We start from the raw sequence: 16,728 nt of genomic DNA on the forward strand, positions 1-16,728 counted from the left end.
AATTTACTAAATTGAAATTTTCCTAGCATTCGGTATTGCTCACTAATAATTTAGTGGGTTCAAAATATTTTTCGGGCTTATCAATACTTTAGAGCGGACACCAGTTTCCATAATTACGTATCGATTTATTAGATATTTTGGAAATTTAACAAAATATCTACTTTGGAATAAACATTTGGTCTCTCTTTAAATTTAGTACACGCCTCTTTTCATTTTCTACCAAGCATTTTTGAACCACTAGCCTTAAATTTGTGACATTCAACTTGGCTAACCATGATGTCATGCGTTACATTATCTATGTTAACCTTAGTCCATTAATGCCTTAAGATTCGAGATGTGACACTTTCCATTCGTGGTTCCATTCATTTCCATCAATCCTCCATCAACGTCTTTGTTCCTAATATATTTTCGCTCATCATCTTCTCTACCTATTATCCATTTTTCCCCTGCTTTCATCTAGTTTGCTCCTTCCGTTCGCAACTAGGGGCGGCAATTCATGTCCTCATGCATATTCATGTCTTGTCGACATGGAAGTGTATGTTTAGGTAAGTCAATCGAACAGATGTGCTAAATAATTATTTTTCAGGAAACTCGAACACCTAATGAATACGTAGGTAATCAGAACACGATTCACCTAATCCGTTATATTAAAGGGGTAAAACCACCCTATTTAACCTGGACATAAGCCGAAACAAATCTTTTAGATAAAATGAACTTCTGTGGCTCTTTCATGAAACTTGTAAGAATTTCCTAATGTGGGCTTCATTAATTGAAATTAACTGAATTAGTTTGGTCTAATAAAGGTAAGATATATGGATTCTTAATCAGTCTAATATGGGGCTGGCTGGTGTGAGCCGAGTACGGCCCGGCCCGTAATGAGAGAGCCCGTGGTCGAAGACTCTATAAATAGCGCTCAAGTCCCTCCCCTAACCTGATGATGCACAATTTGACTCATATACGGATTTAGAGAAAACTTTCTTCTCGTGAGTGGCAATCTTATTAGGCCAGTGTTCTAACGAAGGGTATAAGGGAGAAGAACTTGAGTTCGTGTTCGGAAACCGTCGCAAATTCCGCGTCAAGTTCGATGGATTCCAAACCAGGTACGCGAATCGACAATTTCTCCATTATCGTGTTTCGGTTTCTGATTATGGTGATCCTGAGCGTGCCATTTTCGTGGCCAACATGTGGTATCAGAGCCTGCCATAGATTAGAACTGAAACATGCGGATTAGGACCGTTTTCGTTTTGTCCGAGAGGTTTTTGCCCAGTTTCGAAATTTTTTTGTCGGATGAAAGTTGAATTTTATTACATATTTAGAATCTACTCGTCAAGACGAGAAGAATGGTGGGCGGCACGTCGCCAGAGGATGCCGAACGCGCCGTCACGCGCCTACACGTGCCCTAGGCGTGGCGGCGCGTGACGGACACGCGCGGCCATGCCAAACCGGCGCGTCTTTCCACCGGTAACCGCAGGCTGACGTCAGCGAGGCGCAGATCTGGCCCGACCCGACCGTTGACCCGACCGGTCAACCGGTTGGACCGGTTCGTTGACCGTTGACCTGTTGGACCGGTCAACCGGTCGGACCGGCTGTTCAGACCGGTTTGACCGGCTGAACACGCAAGCACGCACCTTCCGGCGGCGCGTGAGGGCGCGTCCGACGTCCGTTTTGGACGTTCTTGGTACCGACACGCTCGTATTGAGATGTTCTAATTGTGGTGTATTTATTTTACATTTTTGAAGCTTATACATATGTGAAAATACGTATAGAACCCTATATACACGTATTTTTAGGGTATTTTTGCGTATTTTCTTGTATTTCTCTATGGTTTCGGAAATACATATGGTAGCTCACTTGTATATCACCACATAAGGACTGTGTAGAGCGTAATTCATTGTCTATCAATGAATGGAACAATATAATTAGCATGACATGTAATTTCAGAGACATACGCTCATGTCTTTACGTCTAGCATTACATGTATATAGTGAATGTGATACATAAAGTTTATATCCCTGGTATGAGACATTTTCAAGGATTCAGTTGAGTAGTGACCGCCAATGTGGCACGCTTGACTAGGTTTGAGAAATATTGGTCTCATATTGTGGTGGGATGTCTCCTGTTCTATTGCATGATCATACTCCCAAAGGAGGTGATCTTGTATTGGTTCATGGAGGGGTACATGTATAGCATGTGCTTGAGAAATGACTAATCTTAGTGATTCATACACCCAAAGGTGGTGATTTCACGAAAGATTAGAATATGTTCTCATGGCCGTTGTCATGTGGAGAGTGTACAACTGCATGTCATATTTTCTGCCCAAAGGTGATTATGTGATGATGTATGTAACTCTCTAGATAAGTACTCACATGATGCTGATTGTATTGTTTGTTTGTTTTCCAGTCACCTTTTCTGTAAACGGCAATTCCATTTCCATTGAGGTCCTTACTGGGTTGAACTTTAAGAAATGGAAAGAGGATTTTCTATTTGGAATGGAGCTGACGGATGTTCACATTGCTCTTACAAAGGATAAGCCGACAGATATCACGGCCACCAGTACTGAAGCTGAGAAAACGGACTATGCTACCTGGGAAAAGAGCAATCGGACTTGCTTATTGACAATGAAGAAATCCATTCAAGAACACTTGAAAAGTGGTTTGCCAGCTGACTGTACTGCTAAGGAAATGATGGCAGCCTTAGAGGCTAGAAACTGCATTTCATCTAATGCTAAGGTTGGTATACTTCTTCAAAAACTCTTCAATATGAAGTATGATGGTACTGCTGGGGTTAGAGATTATGTCCTTAGGATGGTAGACCTAAAGACGAAGCTTCAAGCTCTTAATGTTTCCATTCTTGATGCTTGTATTGTGCATCAAGCCCTGAACACCCTTCCACCTGATTTTGGGATTATAAAGACAAATTACAATTCCCAAGATGAGACTTGGTCAGTGAATGACTTGATAGCAAGGGTGGTGGCAGAGGAAGAGAAACTTAAGAAAGAAAAAGGGCATCTAGCCTTATATGTTTCTAGTTCCCACAAAAGGAAGAATAAGAAGTCCAGAAATCGTACTCATAAAGGTGCTCATGACACTACCGGTCAATCGGACAATATGGGTCTAAAAAAAACATCCTTCAAAAGGGATGGTGACTATTGCTTCTTTTGTAAGAAGAAAGGTCACATAAAGAAGGACTGTGGAAAGTTTAAAGCTTGGTTGTCCAAACGTGAGCCTACAGGTAATGATTCTTTGGCACTTGTTTGTGAATCCAACCTATCAGAAGCACCATCCAGTTCTTGGTGGCTCGATAGCGGTGCAACTAATCATGTTGCGTTTACCATACAGGGATTCATAAACCCGAGGAAGCCAAATCAGGATGAGTCAAGACTCACTGTGGGAAACAACGAGAAAGCCGATGTTGTGTTTGTGGGAGATGTAATCTTGATTCTAGACTCTGGTTTTAGATTAATGTTGAAAGACACTTTTTATGTACCTTCATTTAGACGGAACTTAGTTTCCGTATCGTGTTTGGACATGTATGGCTACTCTTTTGAAATCACGAACAATGTTATTTCTTTGTTTCTTAATTCAAATAAGGTTGGGTGCTGTTATATATCCAACGGATTGTATAGATTGTGTTTGTCTCCCAATGACATATACGTCGCTTATACGGCTGAAAATGTTGTTTCTAAGAGACCACTACCTAAGGAACAGTCTTATGCATTGTAGCATAAACGGCTTGGTCATATCTCTAAGGATAGAGTAGAAAGGCTGATAAAGACTAACATCCTGCCTGCTCTTAAAGATGACTTAGAGACATGCGTAGACTGTTGTAGAGGTAAAATGACCAAGATAAGGAAGAAAACTGCAGTCCGAAGTTCTAACCTGTTGGAAGTCATTCACACTGATATAAGTGGACCCTATACGACAACCTTGTGTAGAAATTTTTATTTCATTACATTTATTGATGACTATTCTCGATATGGCTATCTGTACTTGATTAAAGAAAAGTCTGAGTCTCTTGACAAGTTCAAGATTTTTCGGACTGAAGTCGAGAAACAGTTGGAAAGGTCATAAAGGTTGTTAGATCTGATCGAGATGGAGAGTATTATGGCAAGTATGGCGATGCCGGACAGCTTAAGGGACCATTTGCCAAATACTTAGAGAATTCTGGGATAGTGGCTCAGTTCACTATGCCTGGGAGTCCTGAGCAAAATGGTGTAGCCGAAAGGCGCAATCGCACCCTTATGGAAATGGTGAGGAGTATGATTAGTAGGACAAATTTACCTAGTTTTCTGTGGGGTGAAGCTTTGAAAACAGCTTTGTACATTCTAAATCGTGTACCTACTAAAGCTGTTCCATTGACTCCTTTTGAGTTGTGGACTGGACGTAAGCCTAGCTTAAACCATCTTAAGGTTTGGGGATGTCCTGCAGAAGTGAAGTTATATAATTCAACATTAAGTAAGTTGGACTTCAGAACCACTCGATGTTACTTTGTATCTTACCCGGATCATTCGAAGGGATATCGGTTCTATAATCCCAATGGAGGCACAAGAATTGTGGAATCACAGACAGCCAAGTTTTTGGAATTTGATGTGGCCGAAGAAAGTAGCTGCTCACAGACTATTGAGGATAATAGTACGGTGGGTAATGTTGTATCTTTATCTCCTCCCATACAGATAATTGTGGAGACTCCCACACCACAGACTGAACCTGTTGAGGCTCAGGATCCTGTTGTTGAGACAGCTCCTAATGAAGTTCCTCAAGGCTCTCAAGTGCAGGATGAGGCTGTTGCTGCTCCAGTAAGGAAATCCATTAGGGAGAGACGATCAGCTATACCACCGAACTATTTAGTCTATATAGGAGAGCAAGACTACGATATCGGTTCTGTGGCTGATCCAGTAACTTATGCGGAAGCTGTTTCTTGTCCTCAGTCGGCACTGTGGTTGGATGCAATGAGAGATGAAATGCAGTCTATGAAGCATAATGGAGTTTGGGAACTTGTTGAATTACCTGAAGGTCATAGACCCATTGGCTGCAAATGGGTATATAAGACTAAAAGGGACTCTAAAGGAAAGATTGAGAAGTTTAAAGCCAGACTGGTAGCCAAGGGTTTCACTCAGAGAGAAGGAGTAGACTATGAAGCAACTTTTTCTCCAGTCTCTTTTAAAGATTCTTTCAGAGTGATCATGGCATTGGTAACTCATTTCGATATGGAGTTACACCAGATGGATGTTAAAACTGTCTTTCTTAATGGAGACCTTAATGAAGAAGTCTATATGATGCAACCCGAAGGCTTTGCGGCAGATGATTCAGGTACACTTGTATGTAGACTGAAAAAGTCTATTTATGGTCTCAAGCAAGCTTCTAGACAATGGTACTTGAAGTTTCATAGTGTTGTCGCTTCATTTGGTTTTATTGAGAACAAAGTAGATCAGTGTATATACTGCAAGGTCAGTGGGAGGAAATTCATTTTCCTTATACTCTATGTAGATGATATTCTGCTTGCGAGCAGTGACCTTGGTTTACTGCATGAGACAAAGCGGATGTTGTCAAAGAACTTTGATATGAAGGACCTTGGTGAGGCGTCTTTTGTCCTTGGCATTGAGATTCATAGGAATCGTTCTCGCCGACTATTGGGTTTATCTCAGAGGGCATATGTTGATCGAATCTTAGAAAGATTCAACATGCAGCAATGTAAGCCAGGAATTGCTCCTGTCAGTAAGAGTGATAAGTTGAGTCTGTCACAATATCCTCATTCAGATTTTGAGAAAGCCCAAATGAAGAATGTACCTTATGCTAGTGCACTTGGGAGTATTATGTATGCTCAAGTATGTACTAGACCAGATATTGCTTTTGCAACGGGACTTCTAGGCAGGTATCAGTCAAATCCAGGACACGATCATTGGATTGCTGCCAAGAAGATTTTGAGGTACTTAAAGAGGACAAAAGACTATATGCTGATTTACAAACATGTTCGGGACCTACAGCTGGTTGGGTATTCAGATTCAGACTTTGCTGGTTGTCAGGATGAAAAGAAGTCGACAACGGGTTACATCTTTAAGTTAGCAGGAGGTGCAGTATCATGGAAAAGTGAGAAACAGAAATCAATGACATCTTCTACCATGCAAGCGGAGTTTGTAGCATGTTTTTCGGCCGCTACCCAGGCAATTTGGCTCCGGAACCTCATTAAGGAGTTGACCGTATTTGATTTTGTGGATAGGCCGATACAGCTGTATTGTGACAATAACTCTGCAGTGTTGTTTGTTAACAACAACAGAGGTCTCAAGGGGTCTAAGCATATGGAGGTCAAGTACTTGACTATAAAAGAAAAAGTTCAGAATTGTGACATTGTAGTAGAGCACTTTTCAACAGATGATATGATTGCAGATCCGCTAACTAAAGGCCTTCGCCCTTGTGTATTTGATCGACATGTCATGAACATGGGCTTAGGAGTACAATGGGATACTGTTAATTAGTGGGAGCTGTTTAGTTTTATGTTGCTCTTATGAAGTTTGTATATGATTTTGTTACATTTTGTAATATTTGAATATGTATCAACTCTTTTGCATTCAATGAGGTATTTGTGAATGTAGATTTATCAAGTTGAGTACACATATTTGATGAAAATCTCGAGGCATTGTGTAAACCTCGAGTACAGGCTATGGGGCATTCTTGGTATTAGCCTTAACAATATGTCTTGTTACACATAAAGTACAGTTAACTATCAAGATAAGACATATGAAGGTTCGTTGGAACCATGAAGGAATTCTCTGGTGACACACTAGGTTTTGTGACACTTAAGGAGAGAGAATTTGGACTAACAAAATGGATAACACATGAAGTATCACTCATTTTGAGGTATTGTCCATTTGACACACTACCATATTGAATCCATATCAGTAAAGTTGAAAGCACTCGTGACCATGGAAGGCTCTACGTGAGTACATGCAGTTACCGCCATGATTCGGTGTTCGAGACTTTATGGGATCGGATTGACTATTAAGAATAATCTCTAGACCAATATAAGGGTGCGCACACAGTTCTATTTCAATTAATATCGCCCAAGTGGGAGAATGTAAGAATTTCTTAATGTGGGCTTCATTAATTGAAATTAACTGAATTAGTTTGGTCTAATAAAGGTAAGATATATAGATTCTTAATCAGTCTAATATGGGGCTGGCTGGTATGGGCCGAGTACGGCCCGGCCCGTAATGAGAGAGCCCGTGGTCGAAGACTCTATAAATAGCACTCAAGTCCCTCCCCTAATCTGATGATGCACAATTTGACTCACATACTGATTTAGAGAGAACTTTCTTCTCGTGAGTGGCAATCTCATTAGGCCAGTGTTCTAACGAAGGGTATAGGGGAGAAGAACTTGAGTTCGTGTTCGGAAACCGTCGCAAATTCCGCGTCAAGTTCGATGGATTCCAAACCAGGTACGCGAATCGATAATTTCTCCATTATCGTGTTTCGGTTTCTGATTATGGTGATCCTGGGCGTGCCATTTTCGTGGCCAACAAAACTATGACCCCAAAATTAACTATATCATATATGCTGATAAACAAGCTATAATGGATGAAATATAACTTGAAGTTCGTGTTGCGGGCGAGTCAATAAGAGTTGAACTGGACTGTGGATGTACCCTGGAGACAATTTGAAAGTGTAGTGCTGCAGAATCATCGAAAGGACGATTTTCGCTTCATTCATGGCAAAGTTCATTCCCACACACATTCGAGGCCCAAAGCCGAAGGGAAGGAACACCACTGCGTTGTTGTTGGTGGCTTTAGAGACGCCTTCTGAGAATCGCTCTGGTCTGAAGAGGTGCACATCTTCTCCCCAGATTTCGGGGTCATGTTGAAGCTTGAGGTTTGCTATAAAGACTTGAATGCCAGGAGGAAGAACAAGTTTCCCTAGCCTAAGTTGCTGGTCAACTTTTCGAGTGAACCCAATCACTGGAGGGTATAATCGTAGAGCTTCGTTCATGATCATGCTCATCTGCGCACAAGAGAAGACATTGGTTGACAACACGTACAACTCAGAATGTAGAAGAAGGACGATTTCATTGTTCCTTTCCCAGTAAAATGGACTCTTTTCCGTCCTCGGTAAATTTGTGAAAGAGCTGTTAAGTGTCAAAAAAATTGTTGGTACAGAAATTTACTGGTCACGTAATTTTACAATAACTTACGGGTAACTAACAGACACTTTTATGGAATTACTATTTTTTTTTGCACAGTTTAGCAAATGCTGTAATTTTTAAACTTCTATATGAACTCATCAATATTTATTTGAGTAACTCACCAATTTTTTCCTGATTAAATTACAAACTAGTTTTGGGTTACCAACTCTCATTTGAATCATAGATTTATTTTTATTTTTTTCAATTTATGAATTTTTTTTTATAGTTTACCAATTTTTTTTTGTCTCTCTTACAAACGTCTTATAATTATCAACTCTACATGATTCTATCTACCTTTATTTTTGCAACTGACAAGTTTTTCCCTGTTAGATTGCCAATTAATTTTAATTTACCAAATCTTATTTAAGTTGTTCACTGACGTTAATTTAATTCTAAAGTTTACCAATTTATCTATTGACTTACGATTTTTTATTTTCCTTACTTACCAACCTATTAAATTTACAAACTTCTTTAGAAATTACCAACCTTAATTGGACTGCGTACCAAATCTTTTTATTAATTTCATGTAAGACTTCTAAAATTCAAAACGTTGGTAAGTTATGCAACAAAGACTTGTTTGTTCACATATTTTTTTACTTTTCCAGCCAAAATTTAAAATATTGCCGAAAGTTTAAAAATTGTGAAAAACTACGTATGATTCTACATGTTAGCATAAGGCAAAATGTCGAGGTGTAAAATTTAGATTATTTGAGTAAAGAGTAAAAAGTAAAAATCAATTCAGACAGATTCAAAAGTTGGTAAGTTAGTACAAAAATTACTATTTACAAACTATAAAAGAAGTCAATAATTACATAAAAGCGTTGGCAAGTTATCGGCGAGTTACATGTAAACGCACTGGTCTTTTATTTTATTTTTTGCTTTTACCGACAATTTTTTCAGTTATCGATGGTTGAGCCTCAAGTTTACGTATAACGGTGTTCCTCAAACAGAGTTGCAAATGGTATAATTCTGGTAATATAGAGTATCAATGAGTTTGCGTTTTGGACTCAAACAATCAGCCATACCAATCGTTTCTAGACTACCAAATCAATCAAGACAAAGACCAATTCGATTTTTCATACCGTCCTCAACTTCGCGATTCCATCGGAGTCGGGGTCATCATTCCTGAATACATCAAGAACCTCCTTCCTTGCTTCCTCCTGCCAATCAGGATGACTTGCTAGGAGGAACATGACCCATGTCAGCATTGCGGTGATGGTTTCATGTCCGGCGAAGTAGAATGTCTTGCACTCATCCACCAGACCATCGACCGTGATTTTCTTGCTCTCATCCTTATCATGATAAGCCTTCACAAGCTGCCCCAGGAAATCATTCCCATAGTCATCTGCTTCCCCAGCCATCATCTTCTTCTCTCTTTTCTTGGCAATCTCCAAGATCGCATCGCATACGCCTTTCTCGAGCTTCTCAGCTTCAATTTCATCCGCCGTCTTCCAAATCTTACTGTGCCCAGATTCAACAAGAAACGCCTTAGTTTGTGAATCTAAAGTGTAGATTGATTTTCTGTCAATTGTGTGTTCAAGTCTCCATTTACCTTACTAGCTAGCTAACATCATTATATTTACAAGCTGCCTTTTATGATTCTATTAGGTTGTTCAAATACTGGGAAGAATCGCAAACTGTAAGTTTGATCACACAGTTATTGTCCGCCGGCTTCAAACCACGCATCAAACTTTTACTAACTTATTTCTTTTAGTGAGATCTCACGTAGGTCTCACTGCTACTTGGGGTTGGAATTGCTTATATCCGAATCCACATGAATCGGGTTAATCACATTCCGTCCCCATGGAAGGTCCACATGATTTCCACGAGGATCCCACAAAAATCAATGATTTTGATTGACTATTATCCGCAGACAATTCTCCATGCACCTTGTTTTCTCGACTTTTCAAAACATGAGTGGCATAGTCTATTTGACTAAAGCTAAAACGAGCTCCCGCAGGTTTCGGTACTTTTCTCTTCTAGCTTCTATACATACTAATTTTAAGGTAATTTTTCTTAGGAAAATGTTGAAGAGGAATACCTCATTCCCGGGAACCTCATATGCAAAGCATTCCTGGACGCTAACAAACCCAAGTTTGTCAACATCTCAAAGATGTTTCTCCCTTCGATGTAGCTACTCCCAAAAGCGGTCCTCGAAATCACTTCGGAGGTCAATAACTTGAATTCTTCAAACACCTCAGTCTCTTTTCCTTCTCGTTGCTTCCATTTCTCTAGCATCATGCGAACACTCTCCACCATCGCCGGAACCATGTTCTGCACTTCAATTAGTTCCCCTCAATTCATAACTCAAATCTCAAGATTGCATGAAATTCTCTTTAGTATATCAAACCTAATTACCTTCAGGCTTTCCCCGTGGAAAGTGTGATTGGCGAGTCTACGCTGCTTCGCCCACTTTACCCCATCTATCGTAGACACGAGCCCATCTCCTAAAATCTTCTTGCCGTAGCCTCTCGCTCCTGGTTTTGGAAACGTTTGCTCCTGTTGATTAGCACCTCCTTAATCAGCTCCGGTTCCGTGATGACCAATTGAGCTTGAGTCCCGAACCAACTTAGGTAATTCCTCCCTACAAAATGTTTGCACAAAAACCTCAATTATGAACAAACTAAAGTCAGATCAAATCCCCAGGAATGGTTCGCACAATATTATGACTAAAGCTTATATTTTAAATCTACCATATGTGCTGATCCATATGTCGATGTGAGGCTGAACCTTTGGGAGTATGTCGTGAGAGAGATCGTCCATGGGCGTGCTTCTGGCTTCTGATCTCATCTTCATTGTTTCCTTGGTGCTCCCATGGAGGAACCTGTAAGGAGGGCCATTGATTCCCTGTCGGGCCATCAGCCTCTGAATTCTGAGCGGGTTCCACCATAACTGGTGCACGAGCTCGGCGAGAGACCGTAAGATTAGAAACACAGAGAGAGCTCAACAGGATGGCTATGCTGATCCCCATTATTTTCCAAGATTGACTGAGATTTTCTTGAACATGTGGAGTTAAATAACTCAACTATGACGTGCGATAGGGAGAGACTGAGCCTTGACCAGCACCCCAAAGATAAACAAATAATATCCATGAGAACAATTTTATGATGGTCGTCGGTGTCAGCTGATTGGGATTGCAAGAAAATGGTAAGCACTTACGTCATGCAGTAGGTGCAACATTACTTCATAGACTAGCATTAGCCCGGGAAAAAGCGATTGTGAAAATCGAAATCAAGCGACGAATTACTCATTTGATGAATTAGCGTCGTGAAAGTCTTACGATAAATTAGGAATATTACTTTCGTACCATCAAACATAGAATAATCTTCTTTTTTTCTGAAACATAGGACAATTTTTATTTTTTTTGGATAAGAAACATAGAATAAGTTGCTTCTAGTATGGCCTGATAGACCCCACGTAAAGCATGGGAAAATGAATACAATCTTTTTATTAGAGATGCTGAATAGAAATGATCAATCGTTATGAAGATTGTGTTTTCTAGATGAGTCATTGCTTGTACTAACGTTCATGCAGATATCCTACCCACGGAGGGCATTCATTTCCGAGATCCGTAAGATGAAAAGATTAAGCCAAATCAAAGAAGCTAGACAAAATTTGTTGGGACTCACAATAGAAGTCATCGCGAAAAGGGCGTCAAGTGCGAACCCATCAACATATTTAATTAGACTCACATTTATTAAAAAAAATTTAAACCAGTTATAGGTCAACTGAAATATATTTAACTGCTTCGCAATACACCACATCTCAATGTGAGACTTCTTTTGCCTAACACCATCACCCCTACAATCTTCACTTCACTTGTGAACTTCTTGTGTTAGGCCAGGCTCCTCCTTAATCCAATTGCCCTTTCGCACCAACATTATCATAACTCAAACTACGGATTTTACCTCAATCATTTTCGGCATGCCAAGTTCAGCGAGAAGCCAAGACACACCATTCGTTACCTCGATCAGTAAGTCACATGAGATATTTTCTCTAAGATATCCACCAAATATTAATACACATTGAAAATAGGCCGCCAATCAACCATTAGTTCTGATACCACTTGTTGGATCGACGCAATAGAAAACCAATAACTTCTTTTGAGAAGATTGTAAACACTTAGTTTTCTACTAACGTTTTACCAATTTTGGTCCGAAGTCAACTTTCGTCGAAAGCCTAAATGAATGGTGGAAACGGATGATATTCGTTAAGAGCCTTTCGACAATATCCAATCTATCCCAATCCGACACCCAAATCATGAGATACGCGTATCTTAATTCGGGCTTGTTCAAGATGACCCAAACGGAGGGTCACTGATGGCTACCGGCTTAACGTTGATATACAGTGTTTTTCCATACAAAAGATAGGATACAACAAATTCCTCATATTTCTCATCGTATTTTATCCATTCCTATCGTAATCTTGATCATGGCAACTACTCACAACCTTTGGAAAAAAAAAAATACTCATAGCCTAATACTTTAATTGAGGGCATAAAGACATTAGAAGTGTCAAAAGTTTTGTACGACGCTCACTTTAATTCCAAAAGTTATTTTCGAATCACTTAAGTGCAACTTTTTCAAAAAATGATCACTTAAATCCCAACTCCAATTTGGGTCGCTAGAATCCGACGTGACCATATTTTATTAGTTTCTCCAGTCAACGTGGCTCGCCGTCGTGCCCAATTAACATATAGACCCCTAAAGGACGTCATGTACAATGTTTGCCCCAAAATATAAACCCTAAATTGCAAATTGAAAGAAATTCCCCAATTCGAAACCATAACAAATTGGGTACCAAGGTCACACCGGCTCAAGGCCGAGTTTATGCAGTCACATCCAAGATGGTTATATCAGGTATCATTTTTTTGTGCAACAATAATTCTTATGCATTATTTGATACGTGTACCACACATTCATTCATATATACACGGTTCGTACAATCGATTGGAATAAACCGTAGGCCGCTTGAAATATCCCTTAGTGTCTCGACGCCATTAAAGATGCGATTTTGTCCACTCCAACAAGCAAGGGTTGTAAGGTCACCATAGGCGAACAAGATCAAATGGCAAATTTGATCATGTTAACTATGTACGATTTTGATGTTATCTTGGGAAAGGATTGGCTTCGTAAACAACAAGCCAATGTGGATTGTTACAAGAAAATAATCCAGTTCAATCCACTTGATCATCCTAGTTTTGCATTCTTTGGAAAAGGGGTAAATCCTTCAATGCCACTCATTTCTGCGCTTGAGGCAATGGTTGCCAAGGATACTTGGCATTTGTGGTAGTACTGTCAAAGGAAGAAGCAAAACTTGAAGAAATCCCTATAGTGCTAGAATTTCATAATGTATTCTCGGACGAATTACCGGGATTACCGCTGGAGCGTGAAGTTGAATTCATTGTTCAATTAGCTCTTAGAACGGAACCTATTTCCAAAGCTCCCCATTGGATGGCTTTAATGGAGTTGAGAGAGTTAAAGGTGTAACTCCAGGCCTAGTGCGTCACCTTGGGGTGCACCGGTGTTGTTTGTGAAAATGAAGATGGGTCGATATGACTTTGCATCGATTATCAGCAACTAAATCAAGTTACAAACAAGAATAAGTACCCGTTGCCAATGATCAATGATTTATTTGATCAGCTTCTAGGGTTGTTGGTATTTTCCAAGATCGATATAAGATCGGGGTATCATTAATTGTAGATCAAGAAGAAAGATATTCCTAAGACGGCTTTTCAAACTCGTTATGGCTACTATGAGTTCTTAGTCATGCCTTTTGGTTTGACTAATGCACCAATAGCGTTTATAGATTTGCTGAATAGGGTGTTTACATCGTTTGATCAATTTGTTATAGTGTTCATTGATGATATTTTGATATACTCAAATGGCTCGAATGATCATGAGCAACATTTAAGGCATGTGCTCCAAACACTTAGTGAGCACAAATTATATGCTAAGTTTACCAAGTGCAAGTTCTGGCTTAGTCGTATGGTATTTTTAGGCCATGTGGTTTCAAGCGAAGGAATATCTATTCACCCTGCAAAAGTCGAGTCAGTGATAAATTGGCCAAGACCAACAACAGTAATCGAAGTTAAGAGTTTCTTGGGTCTAGCTAGATATTATCAGAGATTTGTAAAAGGATTTTTACGTCTCGCCACTCCATTAACTCAATTGACGAGAAAGGAAGTGAAGTTTAAGTGGTCGGATAAGTGCGAGCAAAGCTTCAAAGAATTTAAAAGAAGATTGACTATGGCTCCGATCTTTATGATACCATTAGGACCTAAAGGTTTTGTAATTTACAATGATGCATCTCATAAAGGGATTGGTTGTGTTTTGATACAACATGGGAAGGTTGTTACTTACGCATCCAAACAGTTGAAGCCGTGTGAGTTGAATGATCCTACTCATGATTTAGAGCTCACCGCAATCGTGTTTGCATTGAAGATATGGAGACACCCATTATTTCTATGGGGAAAAGTTTGAAATCTACACGAACTACAAAAATTTGAAGTACCTATTTTTCCCAAAAAGAATTGAATATGAGTCCAAGACGTTGGATGGAATTATTGATGGACTATGATTGTGAGATTTTGTATCATCCTGAAAAGACGAACAAAGTTGTGGATACGCTCAGTTAGAAATCTACACAAGTAGTTGCACATATGATGGTTTAGGAATAGACCTTACTTGAAGATGCTTGAGATTTTGAGTTTAGGTTTGATATGAGTAGTCTTTAAAGTGTAATAGCTACTCTTAGAATCGAGCTAGTGATTGTGCAAAGAATCAAGACCCTGCAACAAACCGACTTTGAAATTTGGAAAATTCGAAAAGAAGCCATTGTAGGAAAAATGCCAGATTTTCGGGTGTCAAAATGGAGTTCTAAAATTTCATAGATGTCTTTGTGTGCCTAATGACGTCGACTTGAGGAATGAAATTTTATCATAAGCTCATCGAAGTAATTATAGTGTTCATCCAGGAAGTACGAAGATATATCAGAACCTTCGCCAGCACTATTAGTGGAATTGGGTGAATGTTGATATCGCCAAACATGTCTCGAGATGTTTGACATGTCAATAAGTGAAGACAGAATATTTTAAGCCAGGTGGAATGTTGAAACCATTGAAAATATTTGAATGGAAGTGGGAGCACGTAAAGATGGATTTTGTCCGAGGATTGTCAATGACACCAAAAAGTCATGATGTAACTACAAGAGGGTGTATCCATTTCCGATCGTGAAAATGACTCGAGGATTGATTAACATGATGTAGTCCGCAGTAACAGTTCTCGGATGACGACAGGAAACGAAACCACTTACACCGAGTTTTCATGAGCATTTTGTCAAACAGGTTACGTGCGACTGGCTGGGAACAAGAACAGAGCCGATTAAGGCTCAAACCCACAACCACAATCAACATAAAACAGAAGGCAGCACACAACAGTGGCCGGGGAAGGCTCGCTGACGCTCAGAAACGAGTGCAAGCTAGCGTCGGCGAGTCTCGGCCCCGGTTGGCCGAGACCAAAAAAAAAACAGAGCACAAAAGACAAGAAAAATAGGGGGCTCGGCGGTGGCATCCCTACCCGGCTTGGCGGCGGCGAATGGGGGGCGCGCTCGATAGATCGGACTACATCCGGTCGCCTCGCACGCCTCCGAGCCGGGATCCTCGGGGAATCGACCTAAAACCGAAAAAAAAAAAGGGGAATGAACAAACCGAAACCTACAGTGACTTTGGCTCGAGGAAGGGAAAACGTCGGATGACCGTCTCGTCGACTAAAGCTCCGGCGCGGTGGTCACCGGAGGAACATTCTCAATGTCGGATTCTCACTCTCGGCTCTCTCCTCTTCCCTCACGGTCTCACTCTCTCTCCGGTTCCTCCCGCTCTCTCCCACGGCCCCTTTATGGCCGGTCGGTCACGCCCGACCGCCAGCCTGCTATGGCCGGCCGGTCGCCGACCACCAACTCCCTGCGCCTGCCCGTGTCGGCCGCCAAAGCTCTGCGTCGCTGCCTCTGTTCCTCTCTCTGTCCCTCCTGCTCTCTGTCTTCTGAACGTGAGGGAGGAGGAGGAGGAGGAGAAAGGGGCTGGGCCAAAAAGGAGAAAAAAGAAAGTCTAGTGGGCCGGCCCAACTGAGGAAAGAAAAGAAAGAAAAATAAGGGGCCGGGTCGGACCGGTCCAGTCGAACCGGCCCGAGGTTTTTTTTTTCTTGAACAAAATTTTAATAAACCCTATTATTATTAATGAAAATGCTCCTAATGTTTATATATTATGCAATTTAATGATAATTATTTTTGTTTAGGGGTTAAAAATTAATTTCTAATTTTCTATACAATTAAATCCTAAATGGATAGTCAAGATTTAGGTATCAACAATGGTGAATAAAAATGATCAATCGTTTTGAAGATTTTTTTTCCGGATGATTCATTGCTTTTACAATATAATGTTCATGCAGATTTCCAAATCCATGTAGTGCATTATTTTTGTGAACCGTACGATGAAAAGATTAAGCCACATCAAAGACCTACACTAAATTTATTGGGACGGACAACAAAAATCTAAATCAT

At 40.3% G+C, this 16,728-nt stretch overlaps 1 protein-coding gene and 1 pseudogene across 1 annotated transcript in view; both read right to left on the reverse strand.

Moving 5' to 3' along the window:
- Positions 1-600: 600 nt before the first annotated feature.
- LOC115664164 (cytochrome P450 CYP749A22-like) overlaps positions 601-16,728 on the reverse strand; it is a 44,700-nt gene continuing 28,572 nt past the window's right edge. Inside the window, exon 6 of the transcript XR_008816096.1 lies at positions 601-634. The gene's annotated coding sequence lies outside the window, so the exon portion shown is untranslated. The remainder of the gene's footprint in view (positions 635-16,728) is intronic.
- Positions 7,522-11,161, reverse strand: LOC115662171 (cytochrome P450 CYP749A22-like; annotated as a pseudogene).

Source organism: Syzygium oleosum, unplaced genomic scaffold (genome assembly GCF_021117445.2).
Source record: "Syzygium oleosum isolate NSW1041296 unplaced genomic scaffold, Sole_v2.1 Sole_v2.03, whole genome shotgun sequence".
NCBI classification, from domain to species: domain Eukaryota; kingdom Viridiplantae; phylum Streptophyta; class Magnoliopsida; order Myrtales; family Myrtaceae; genus Syzygium; species Syzygium oleosum.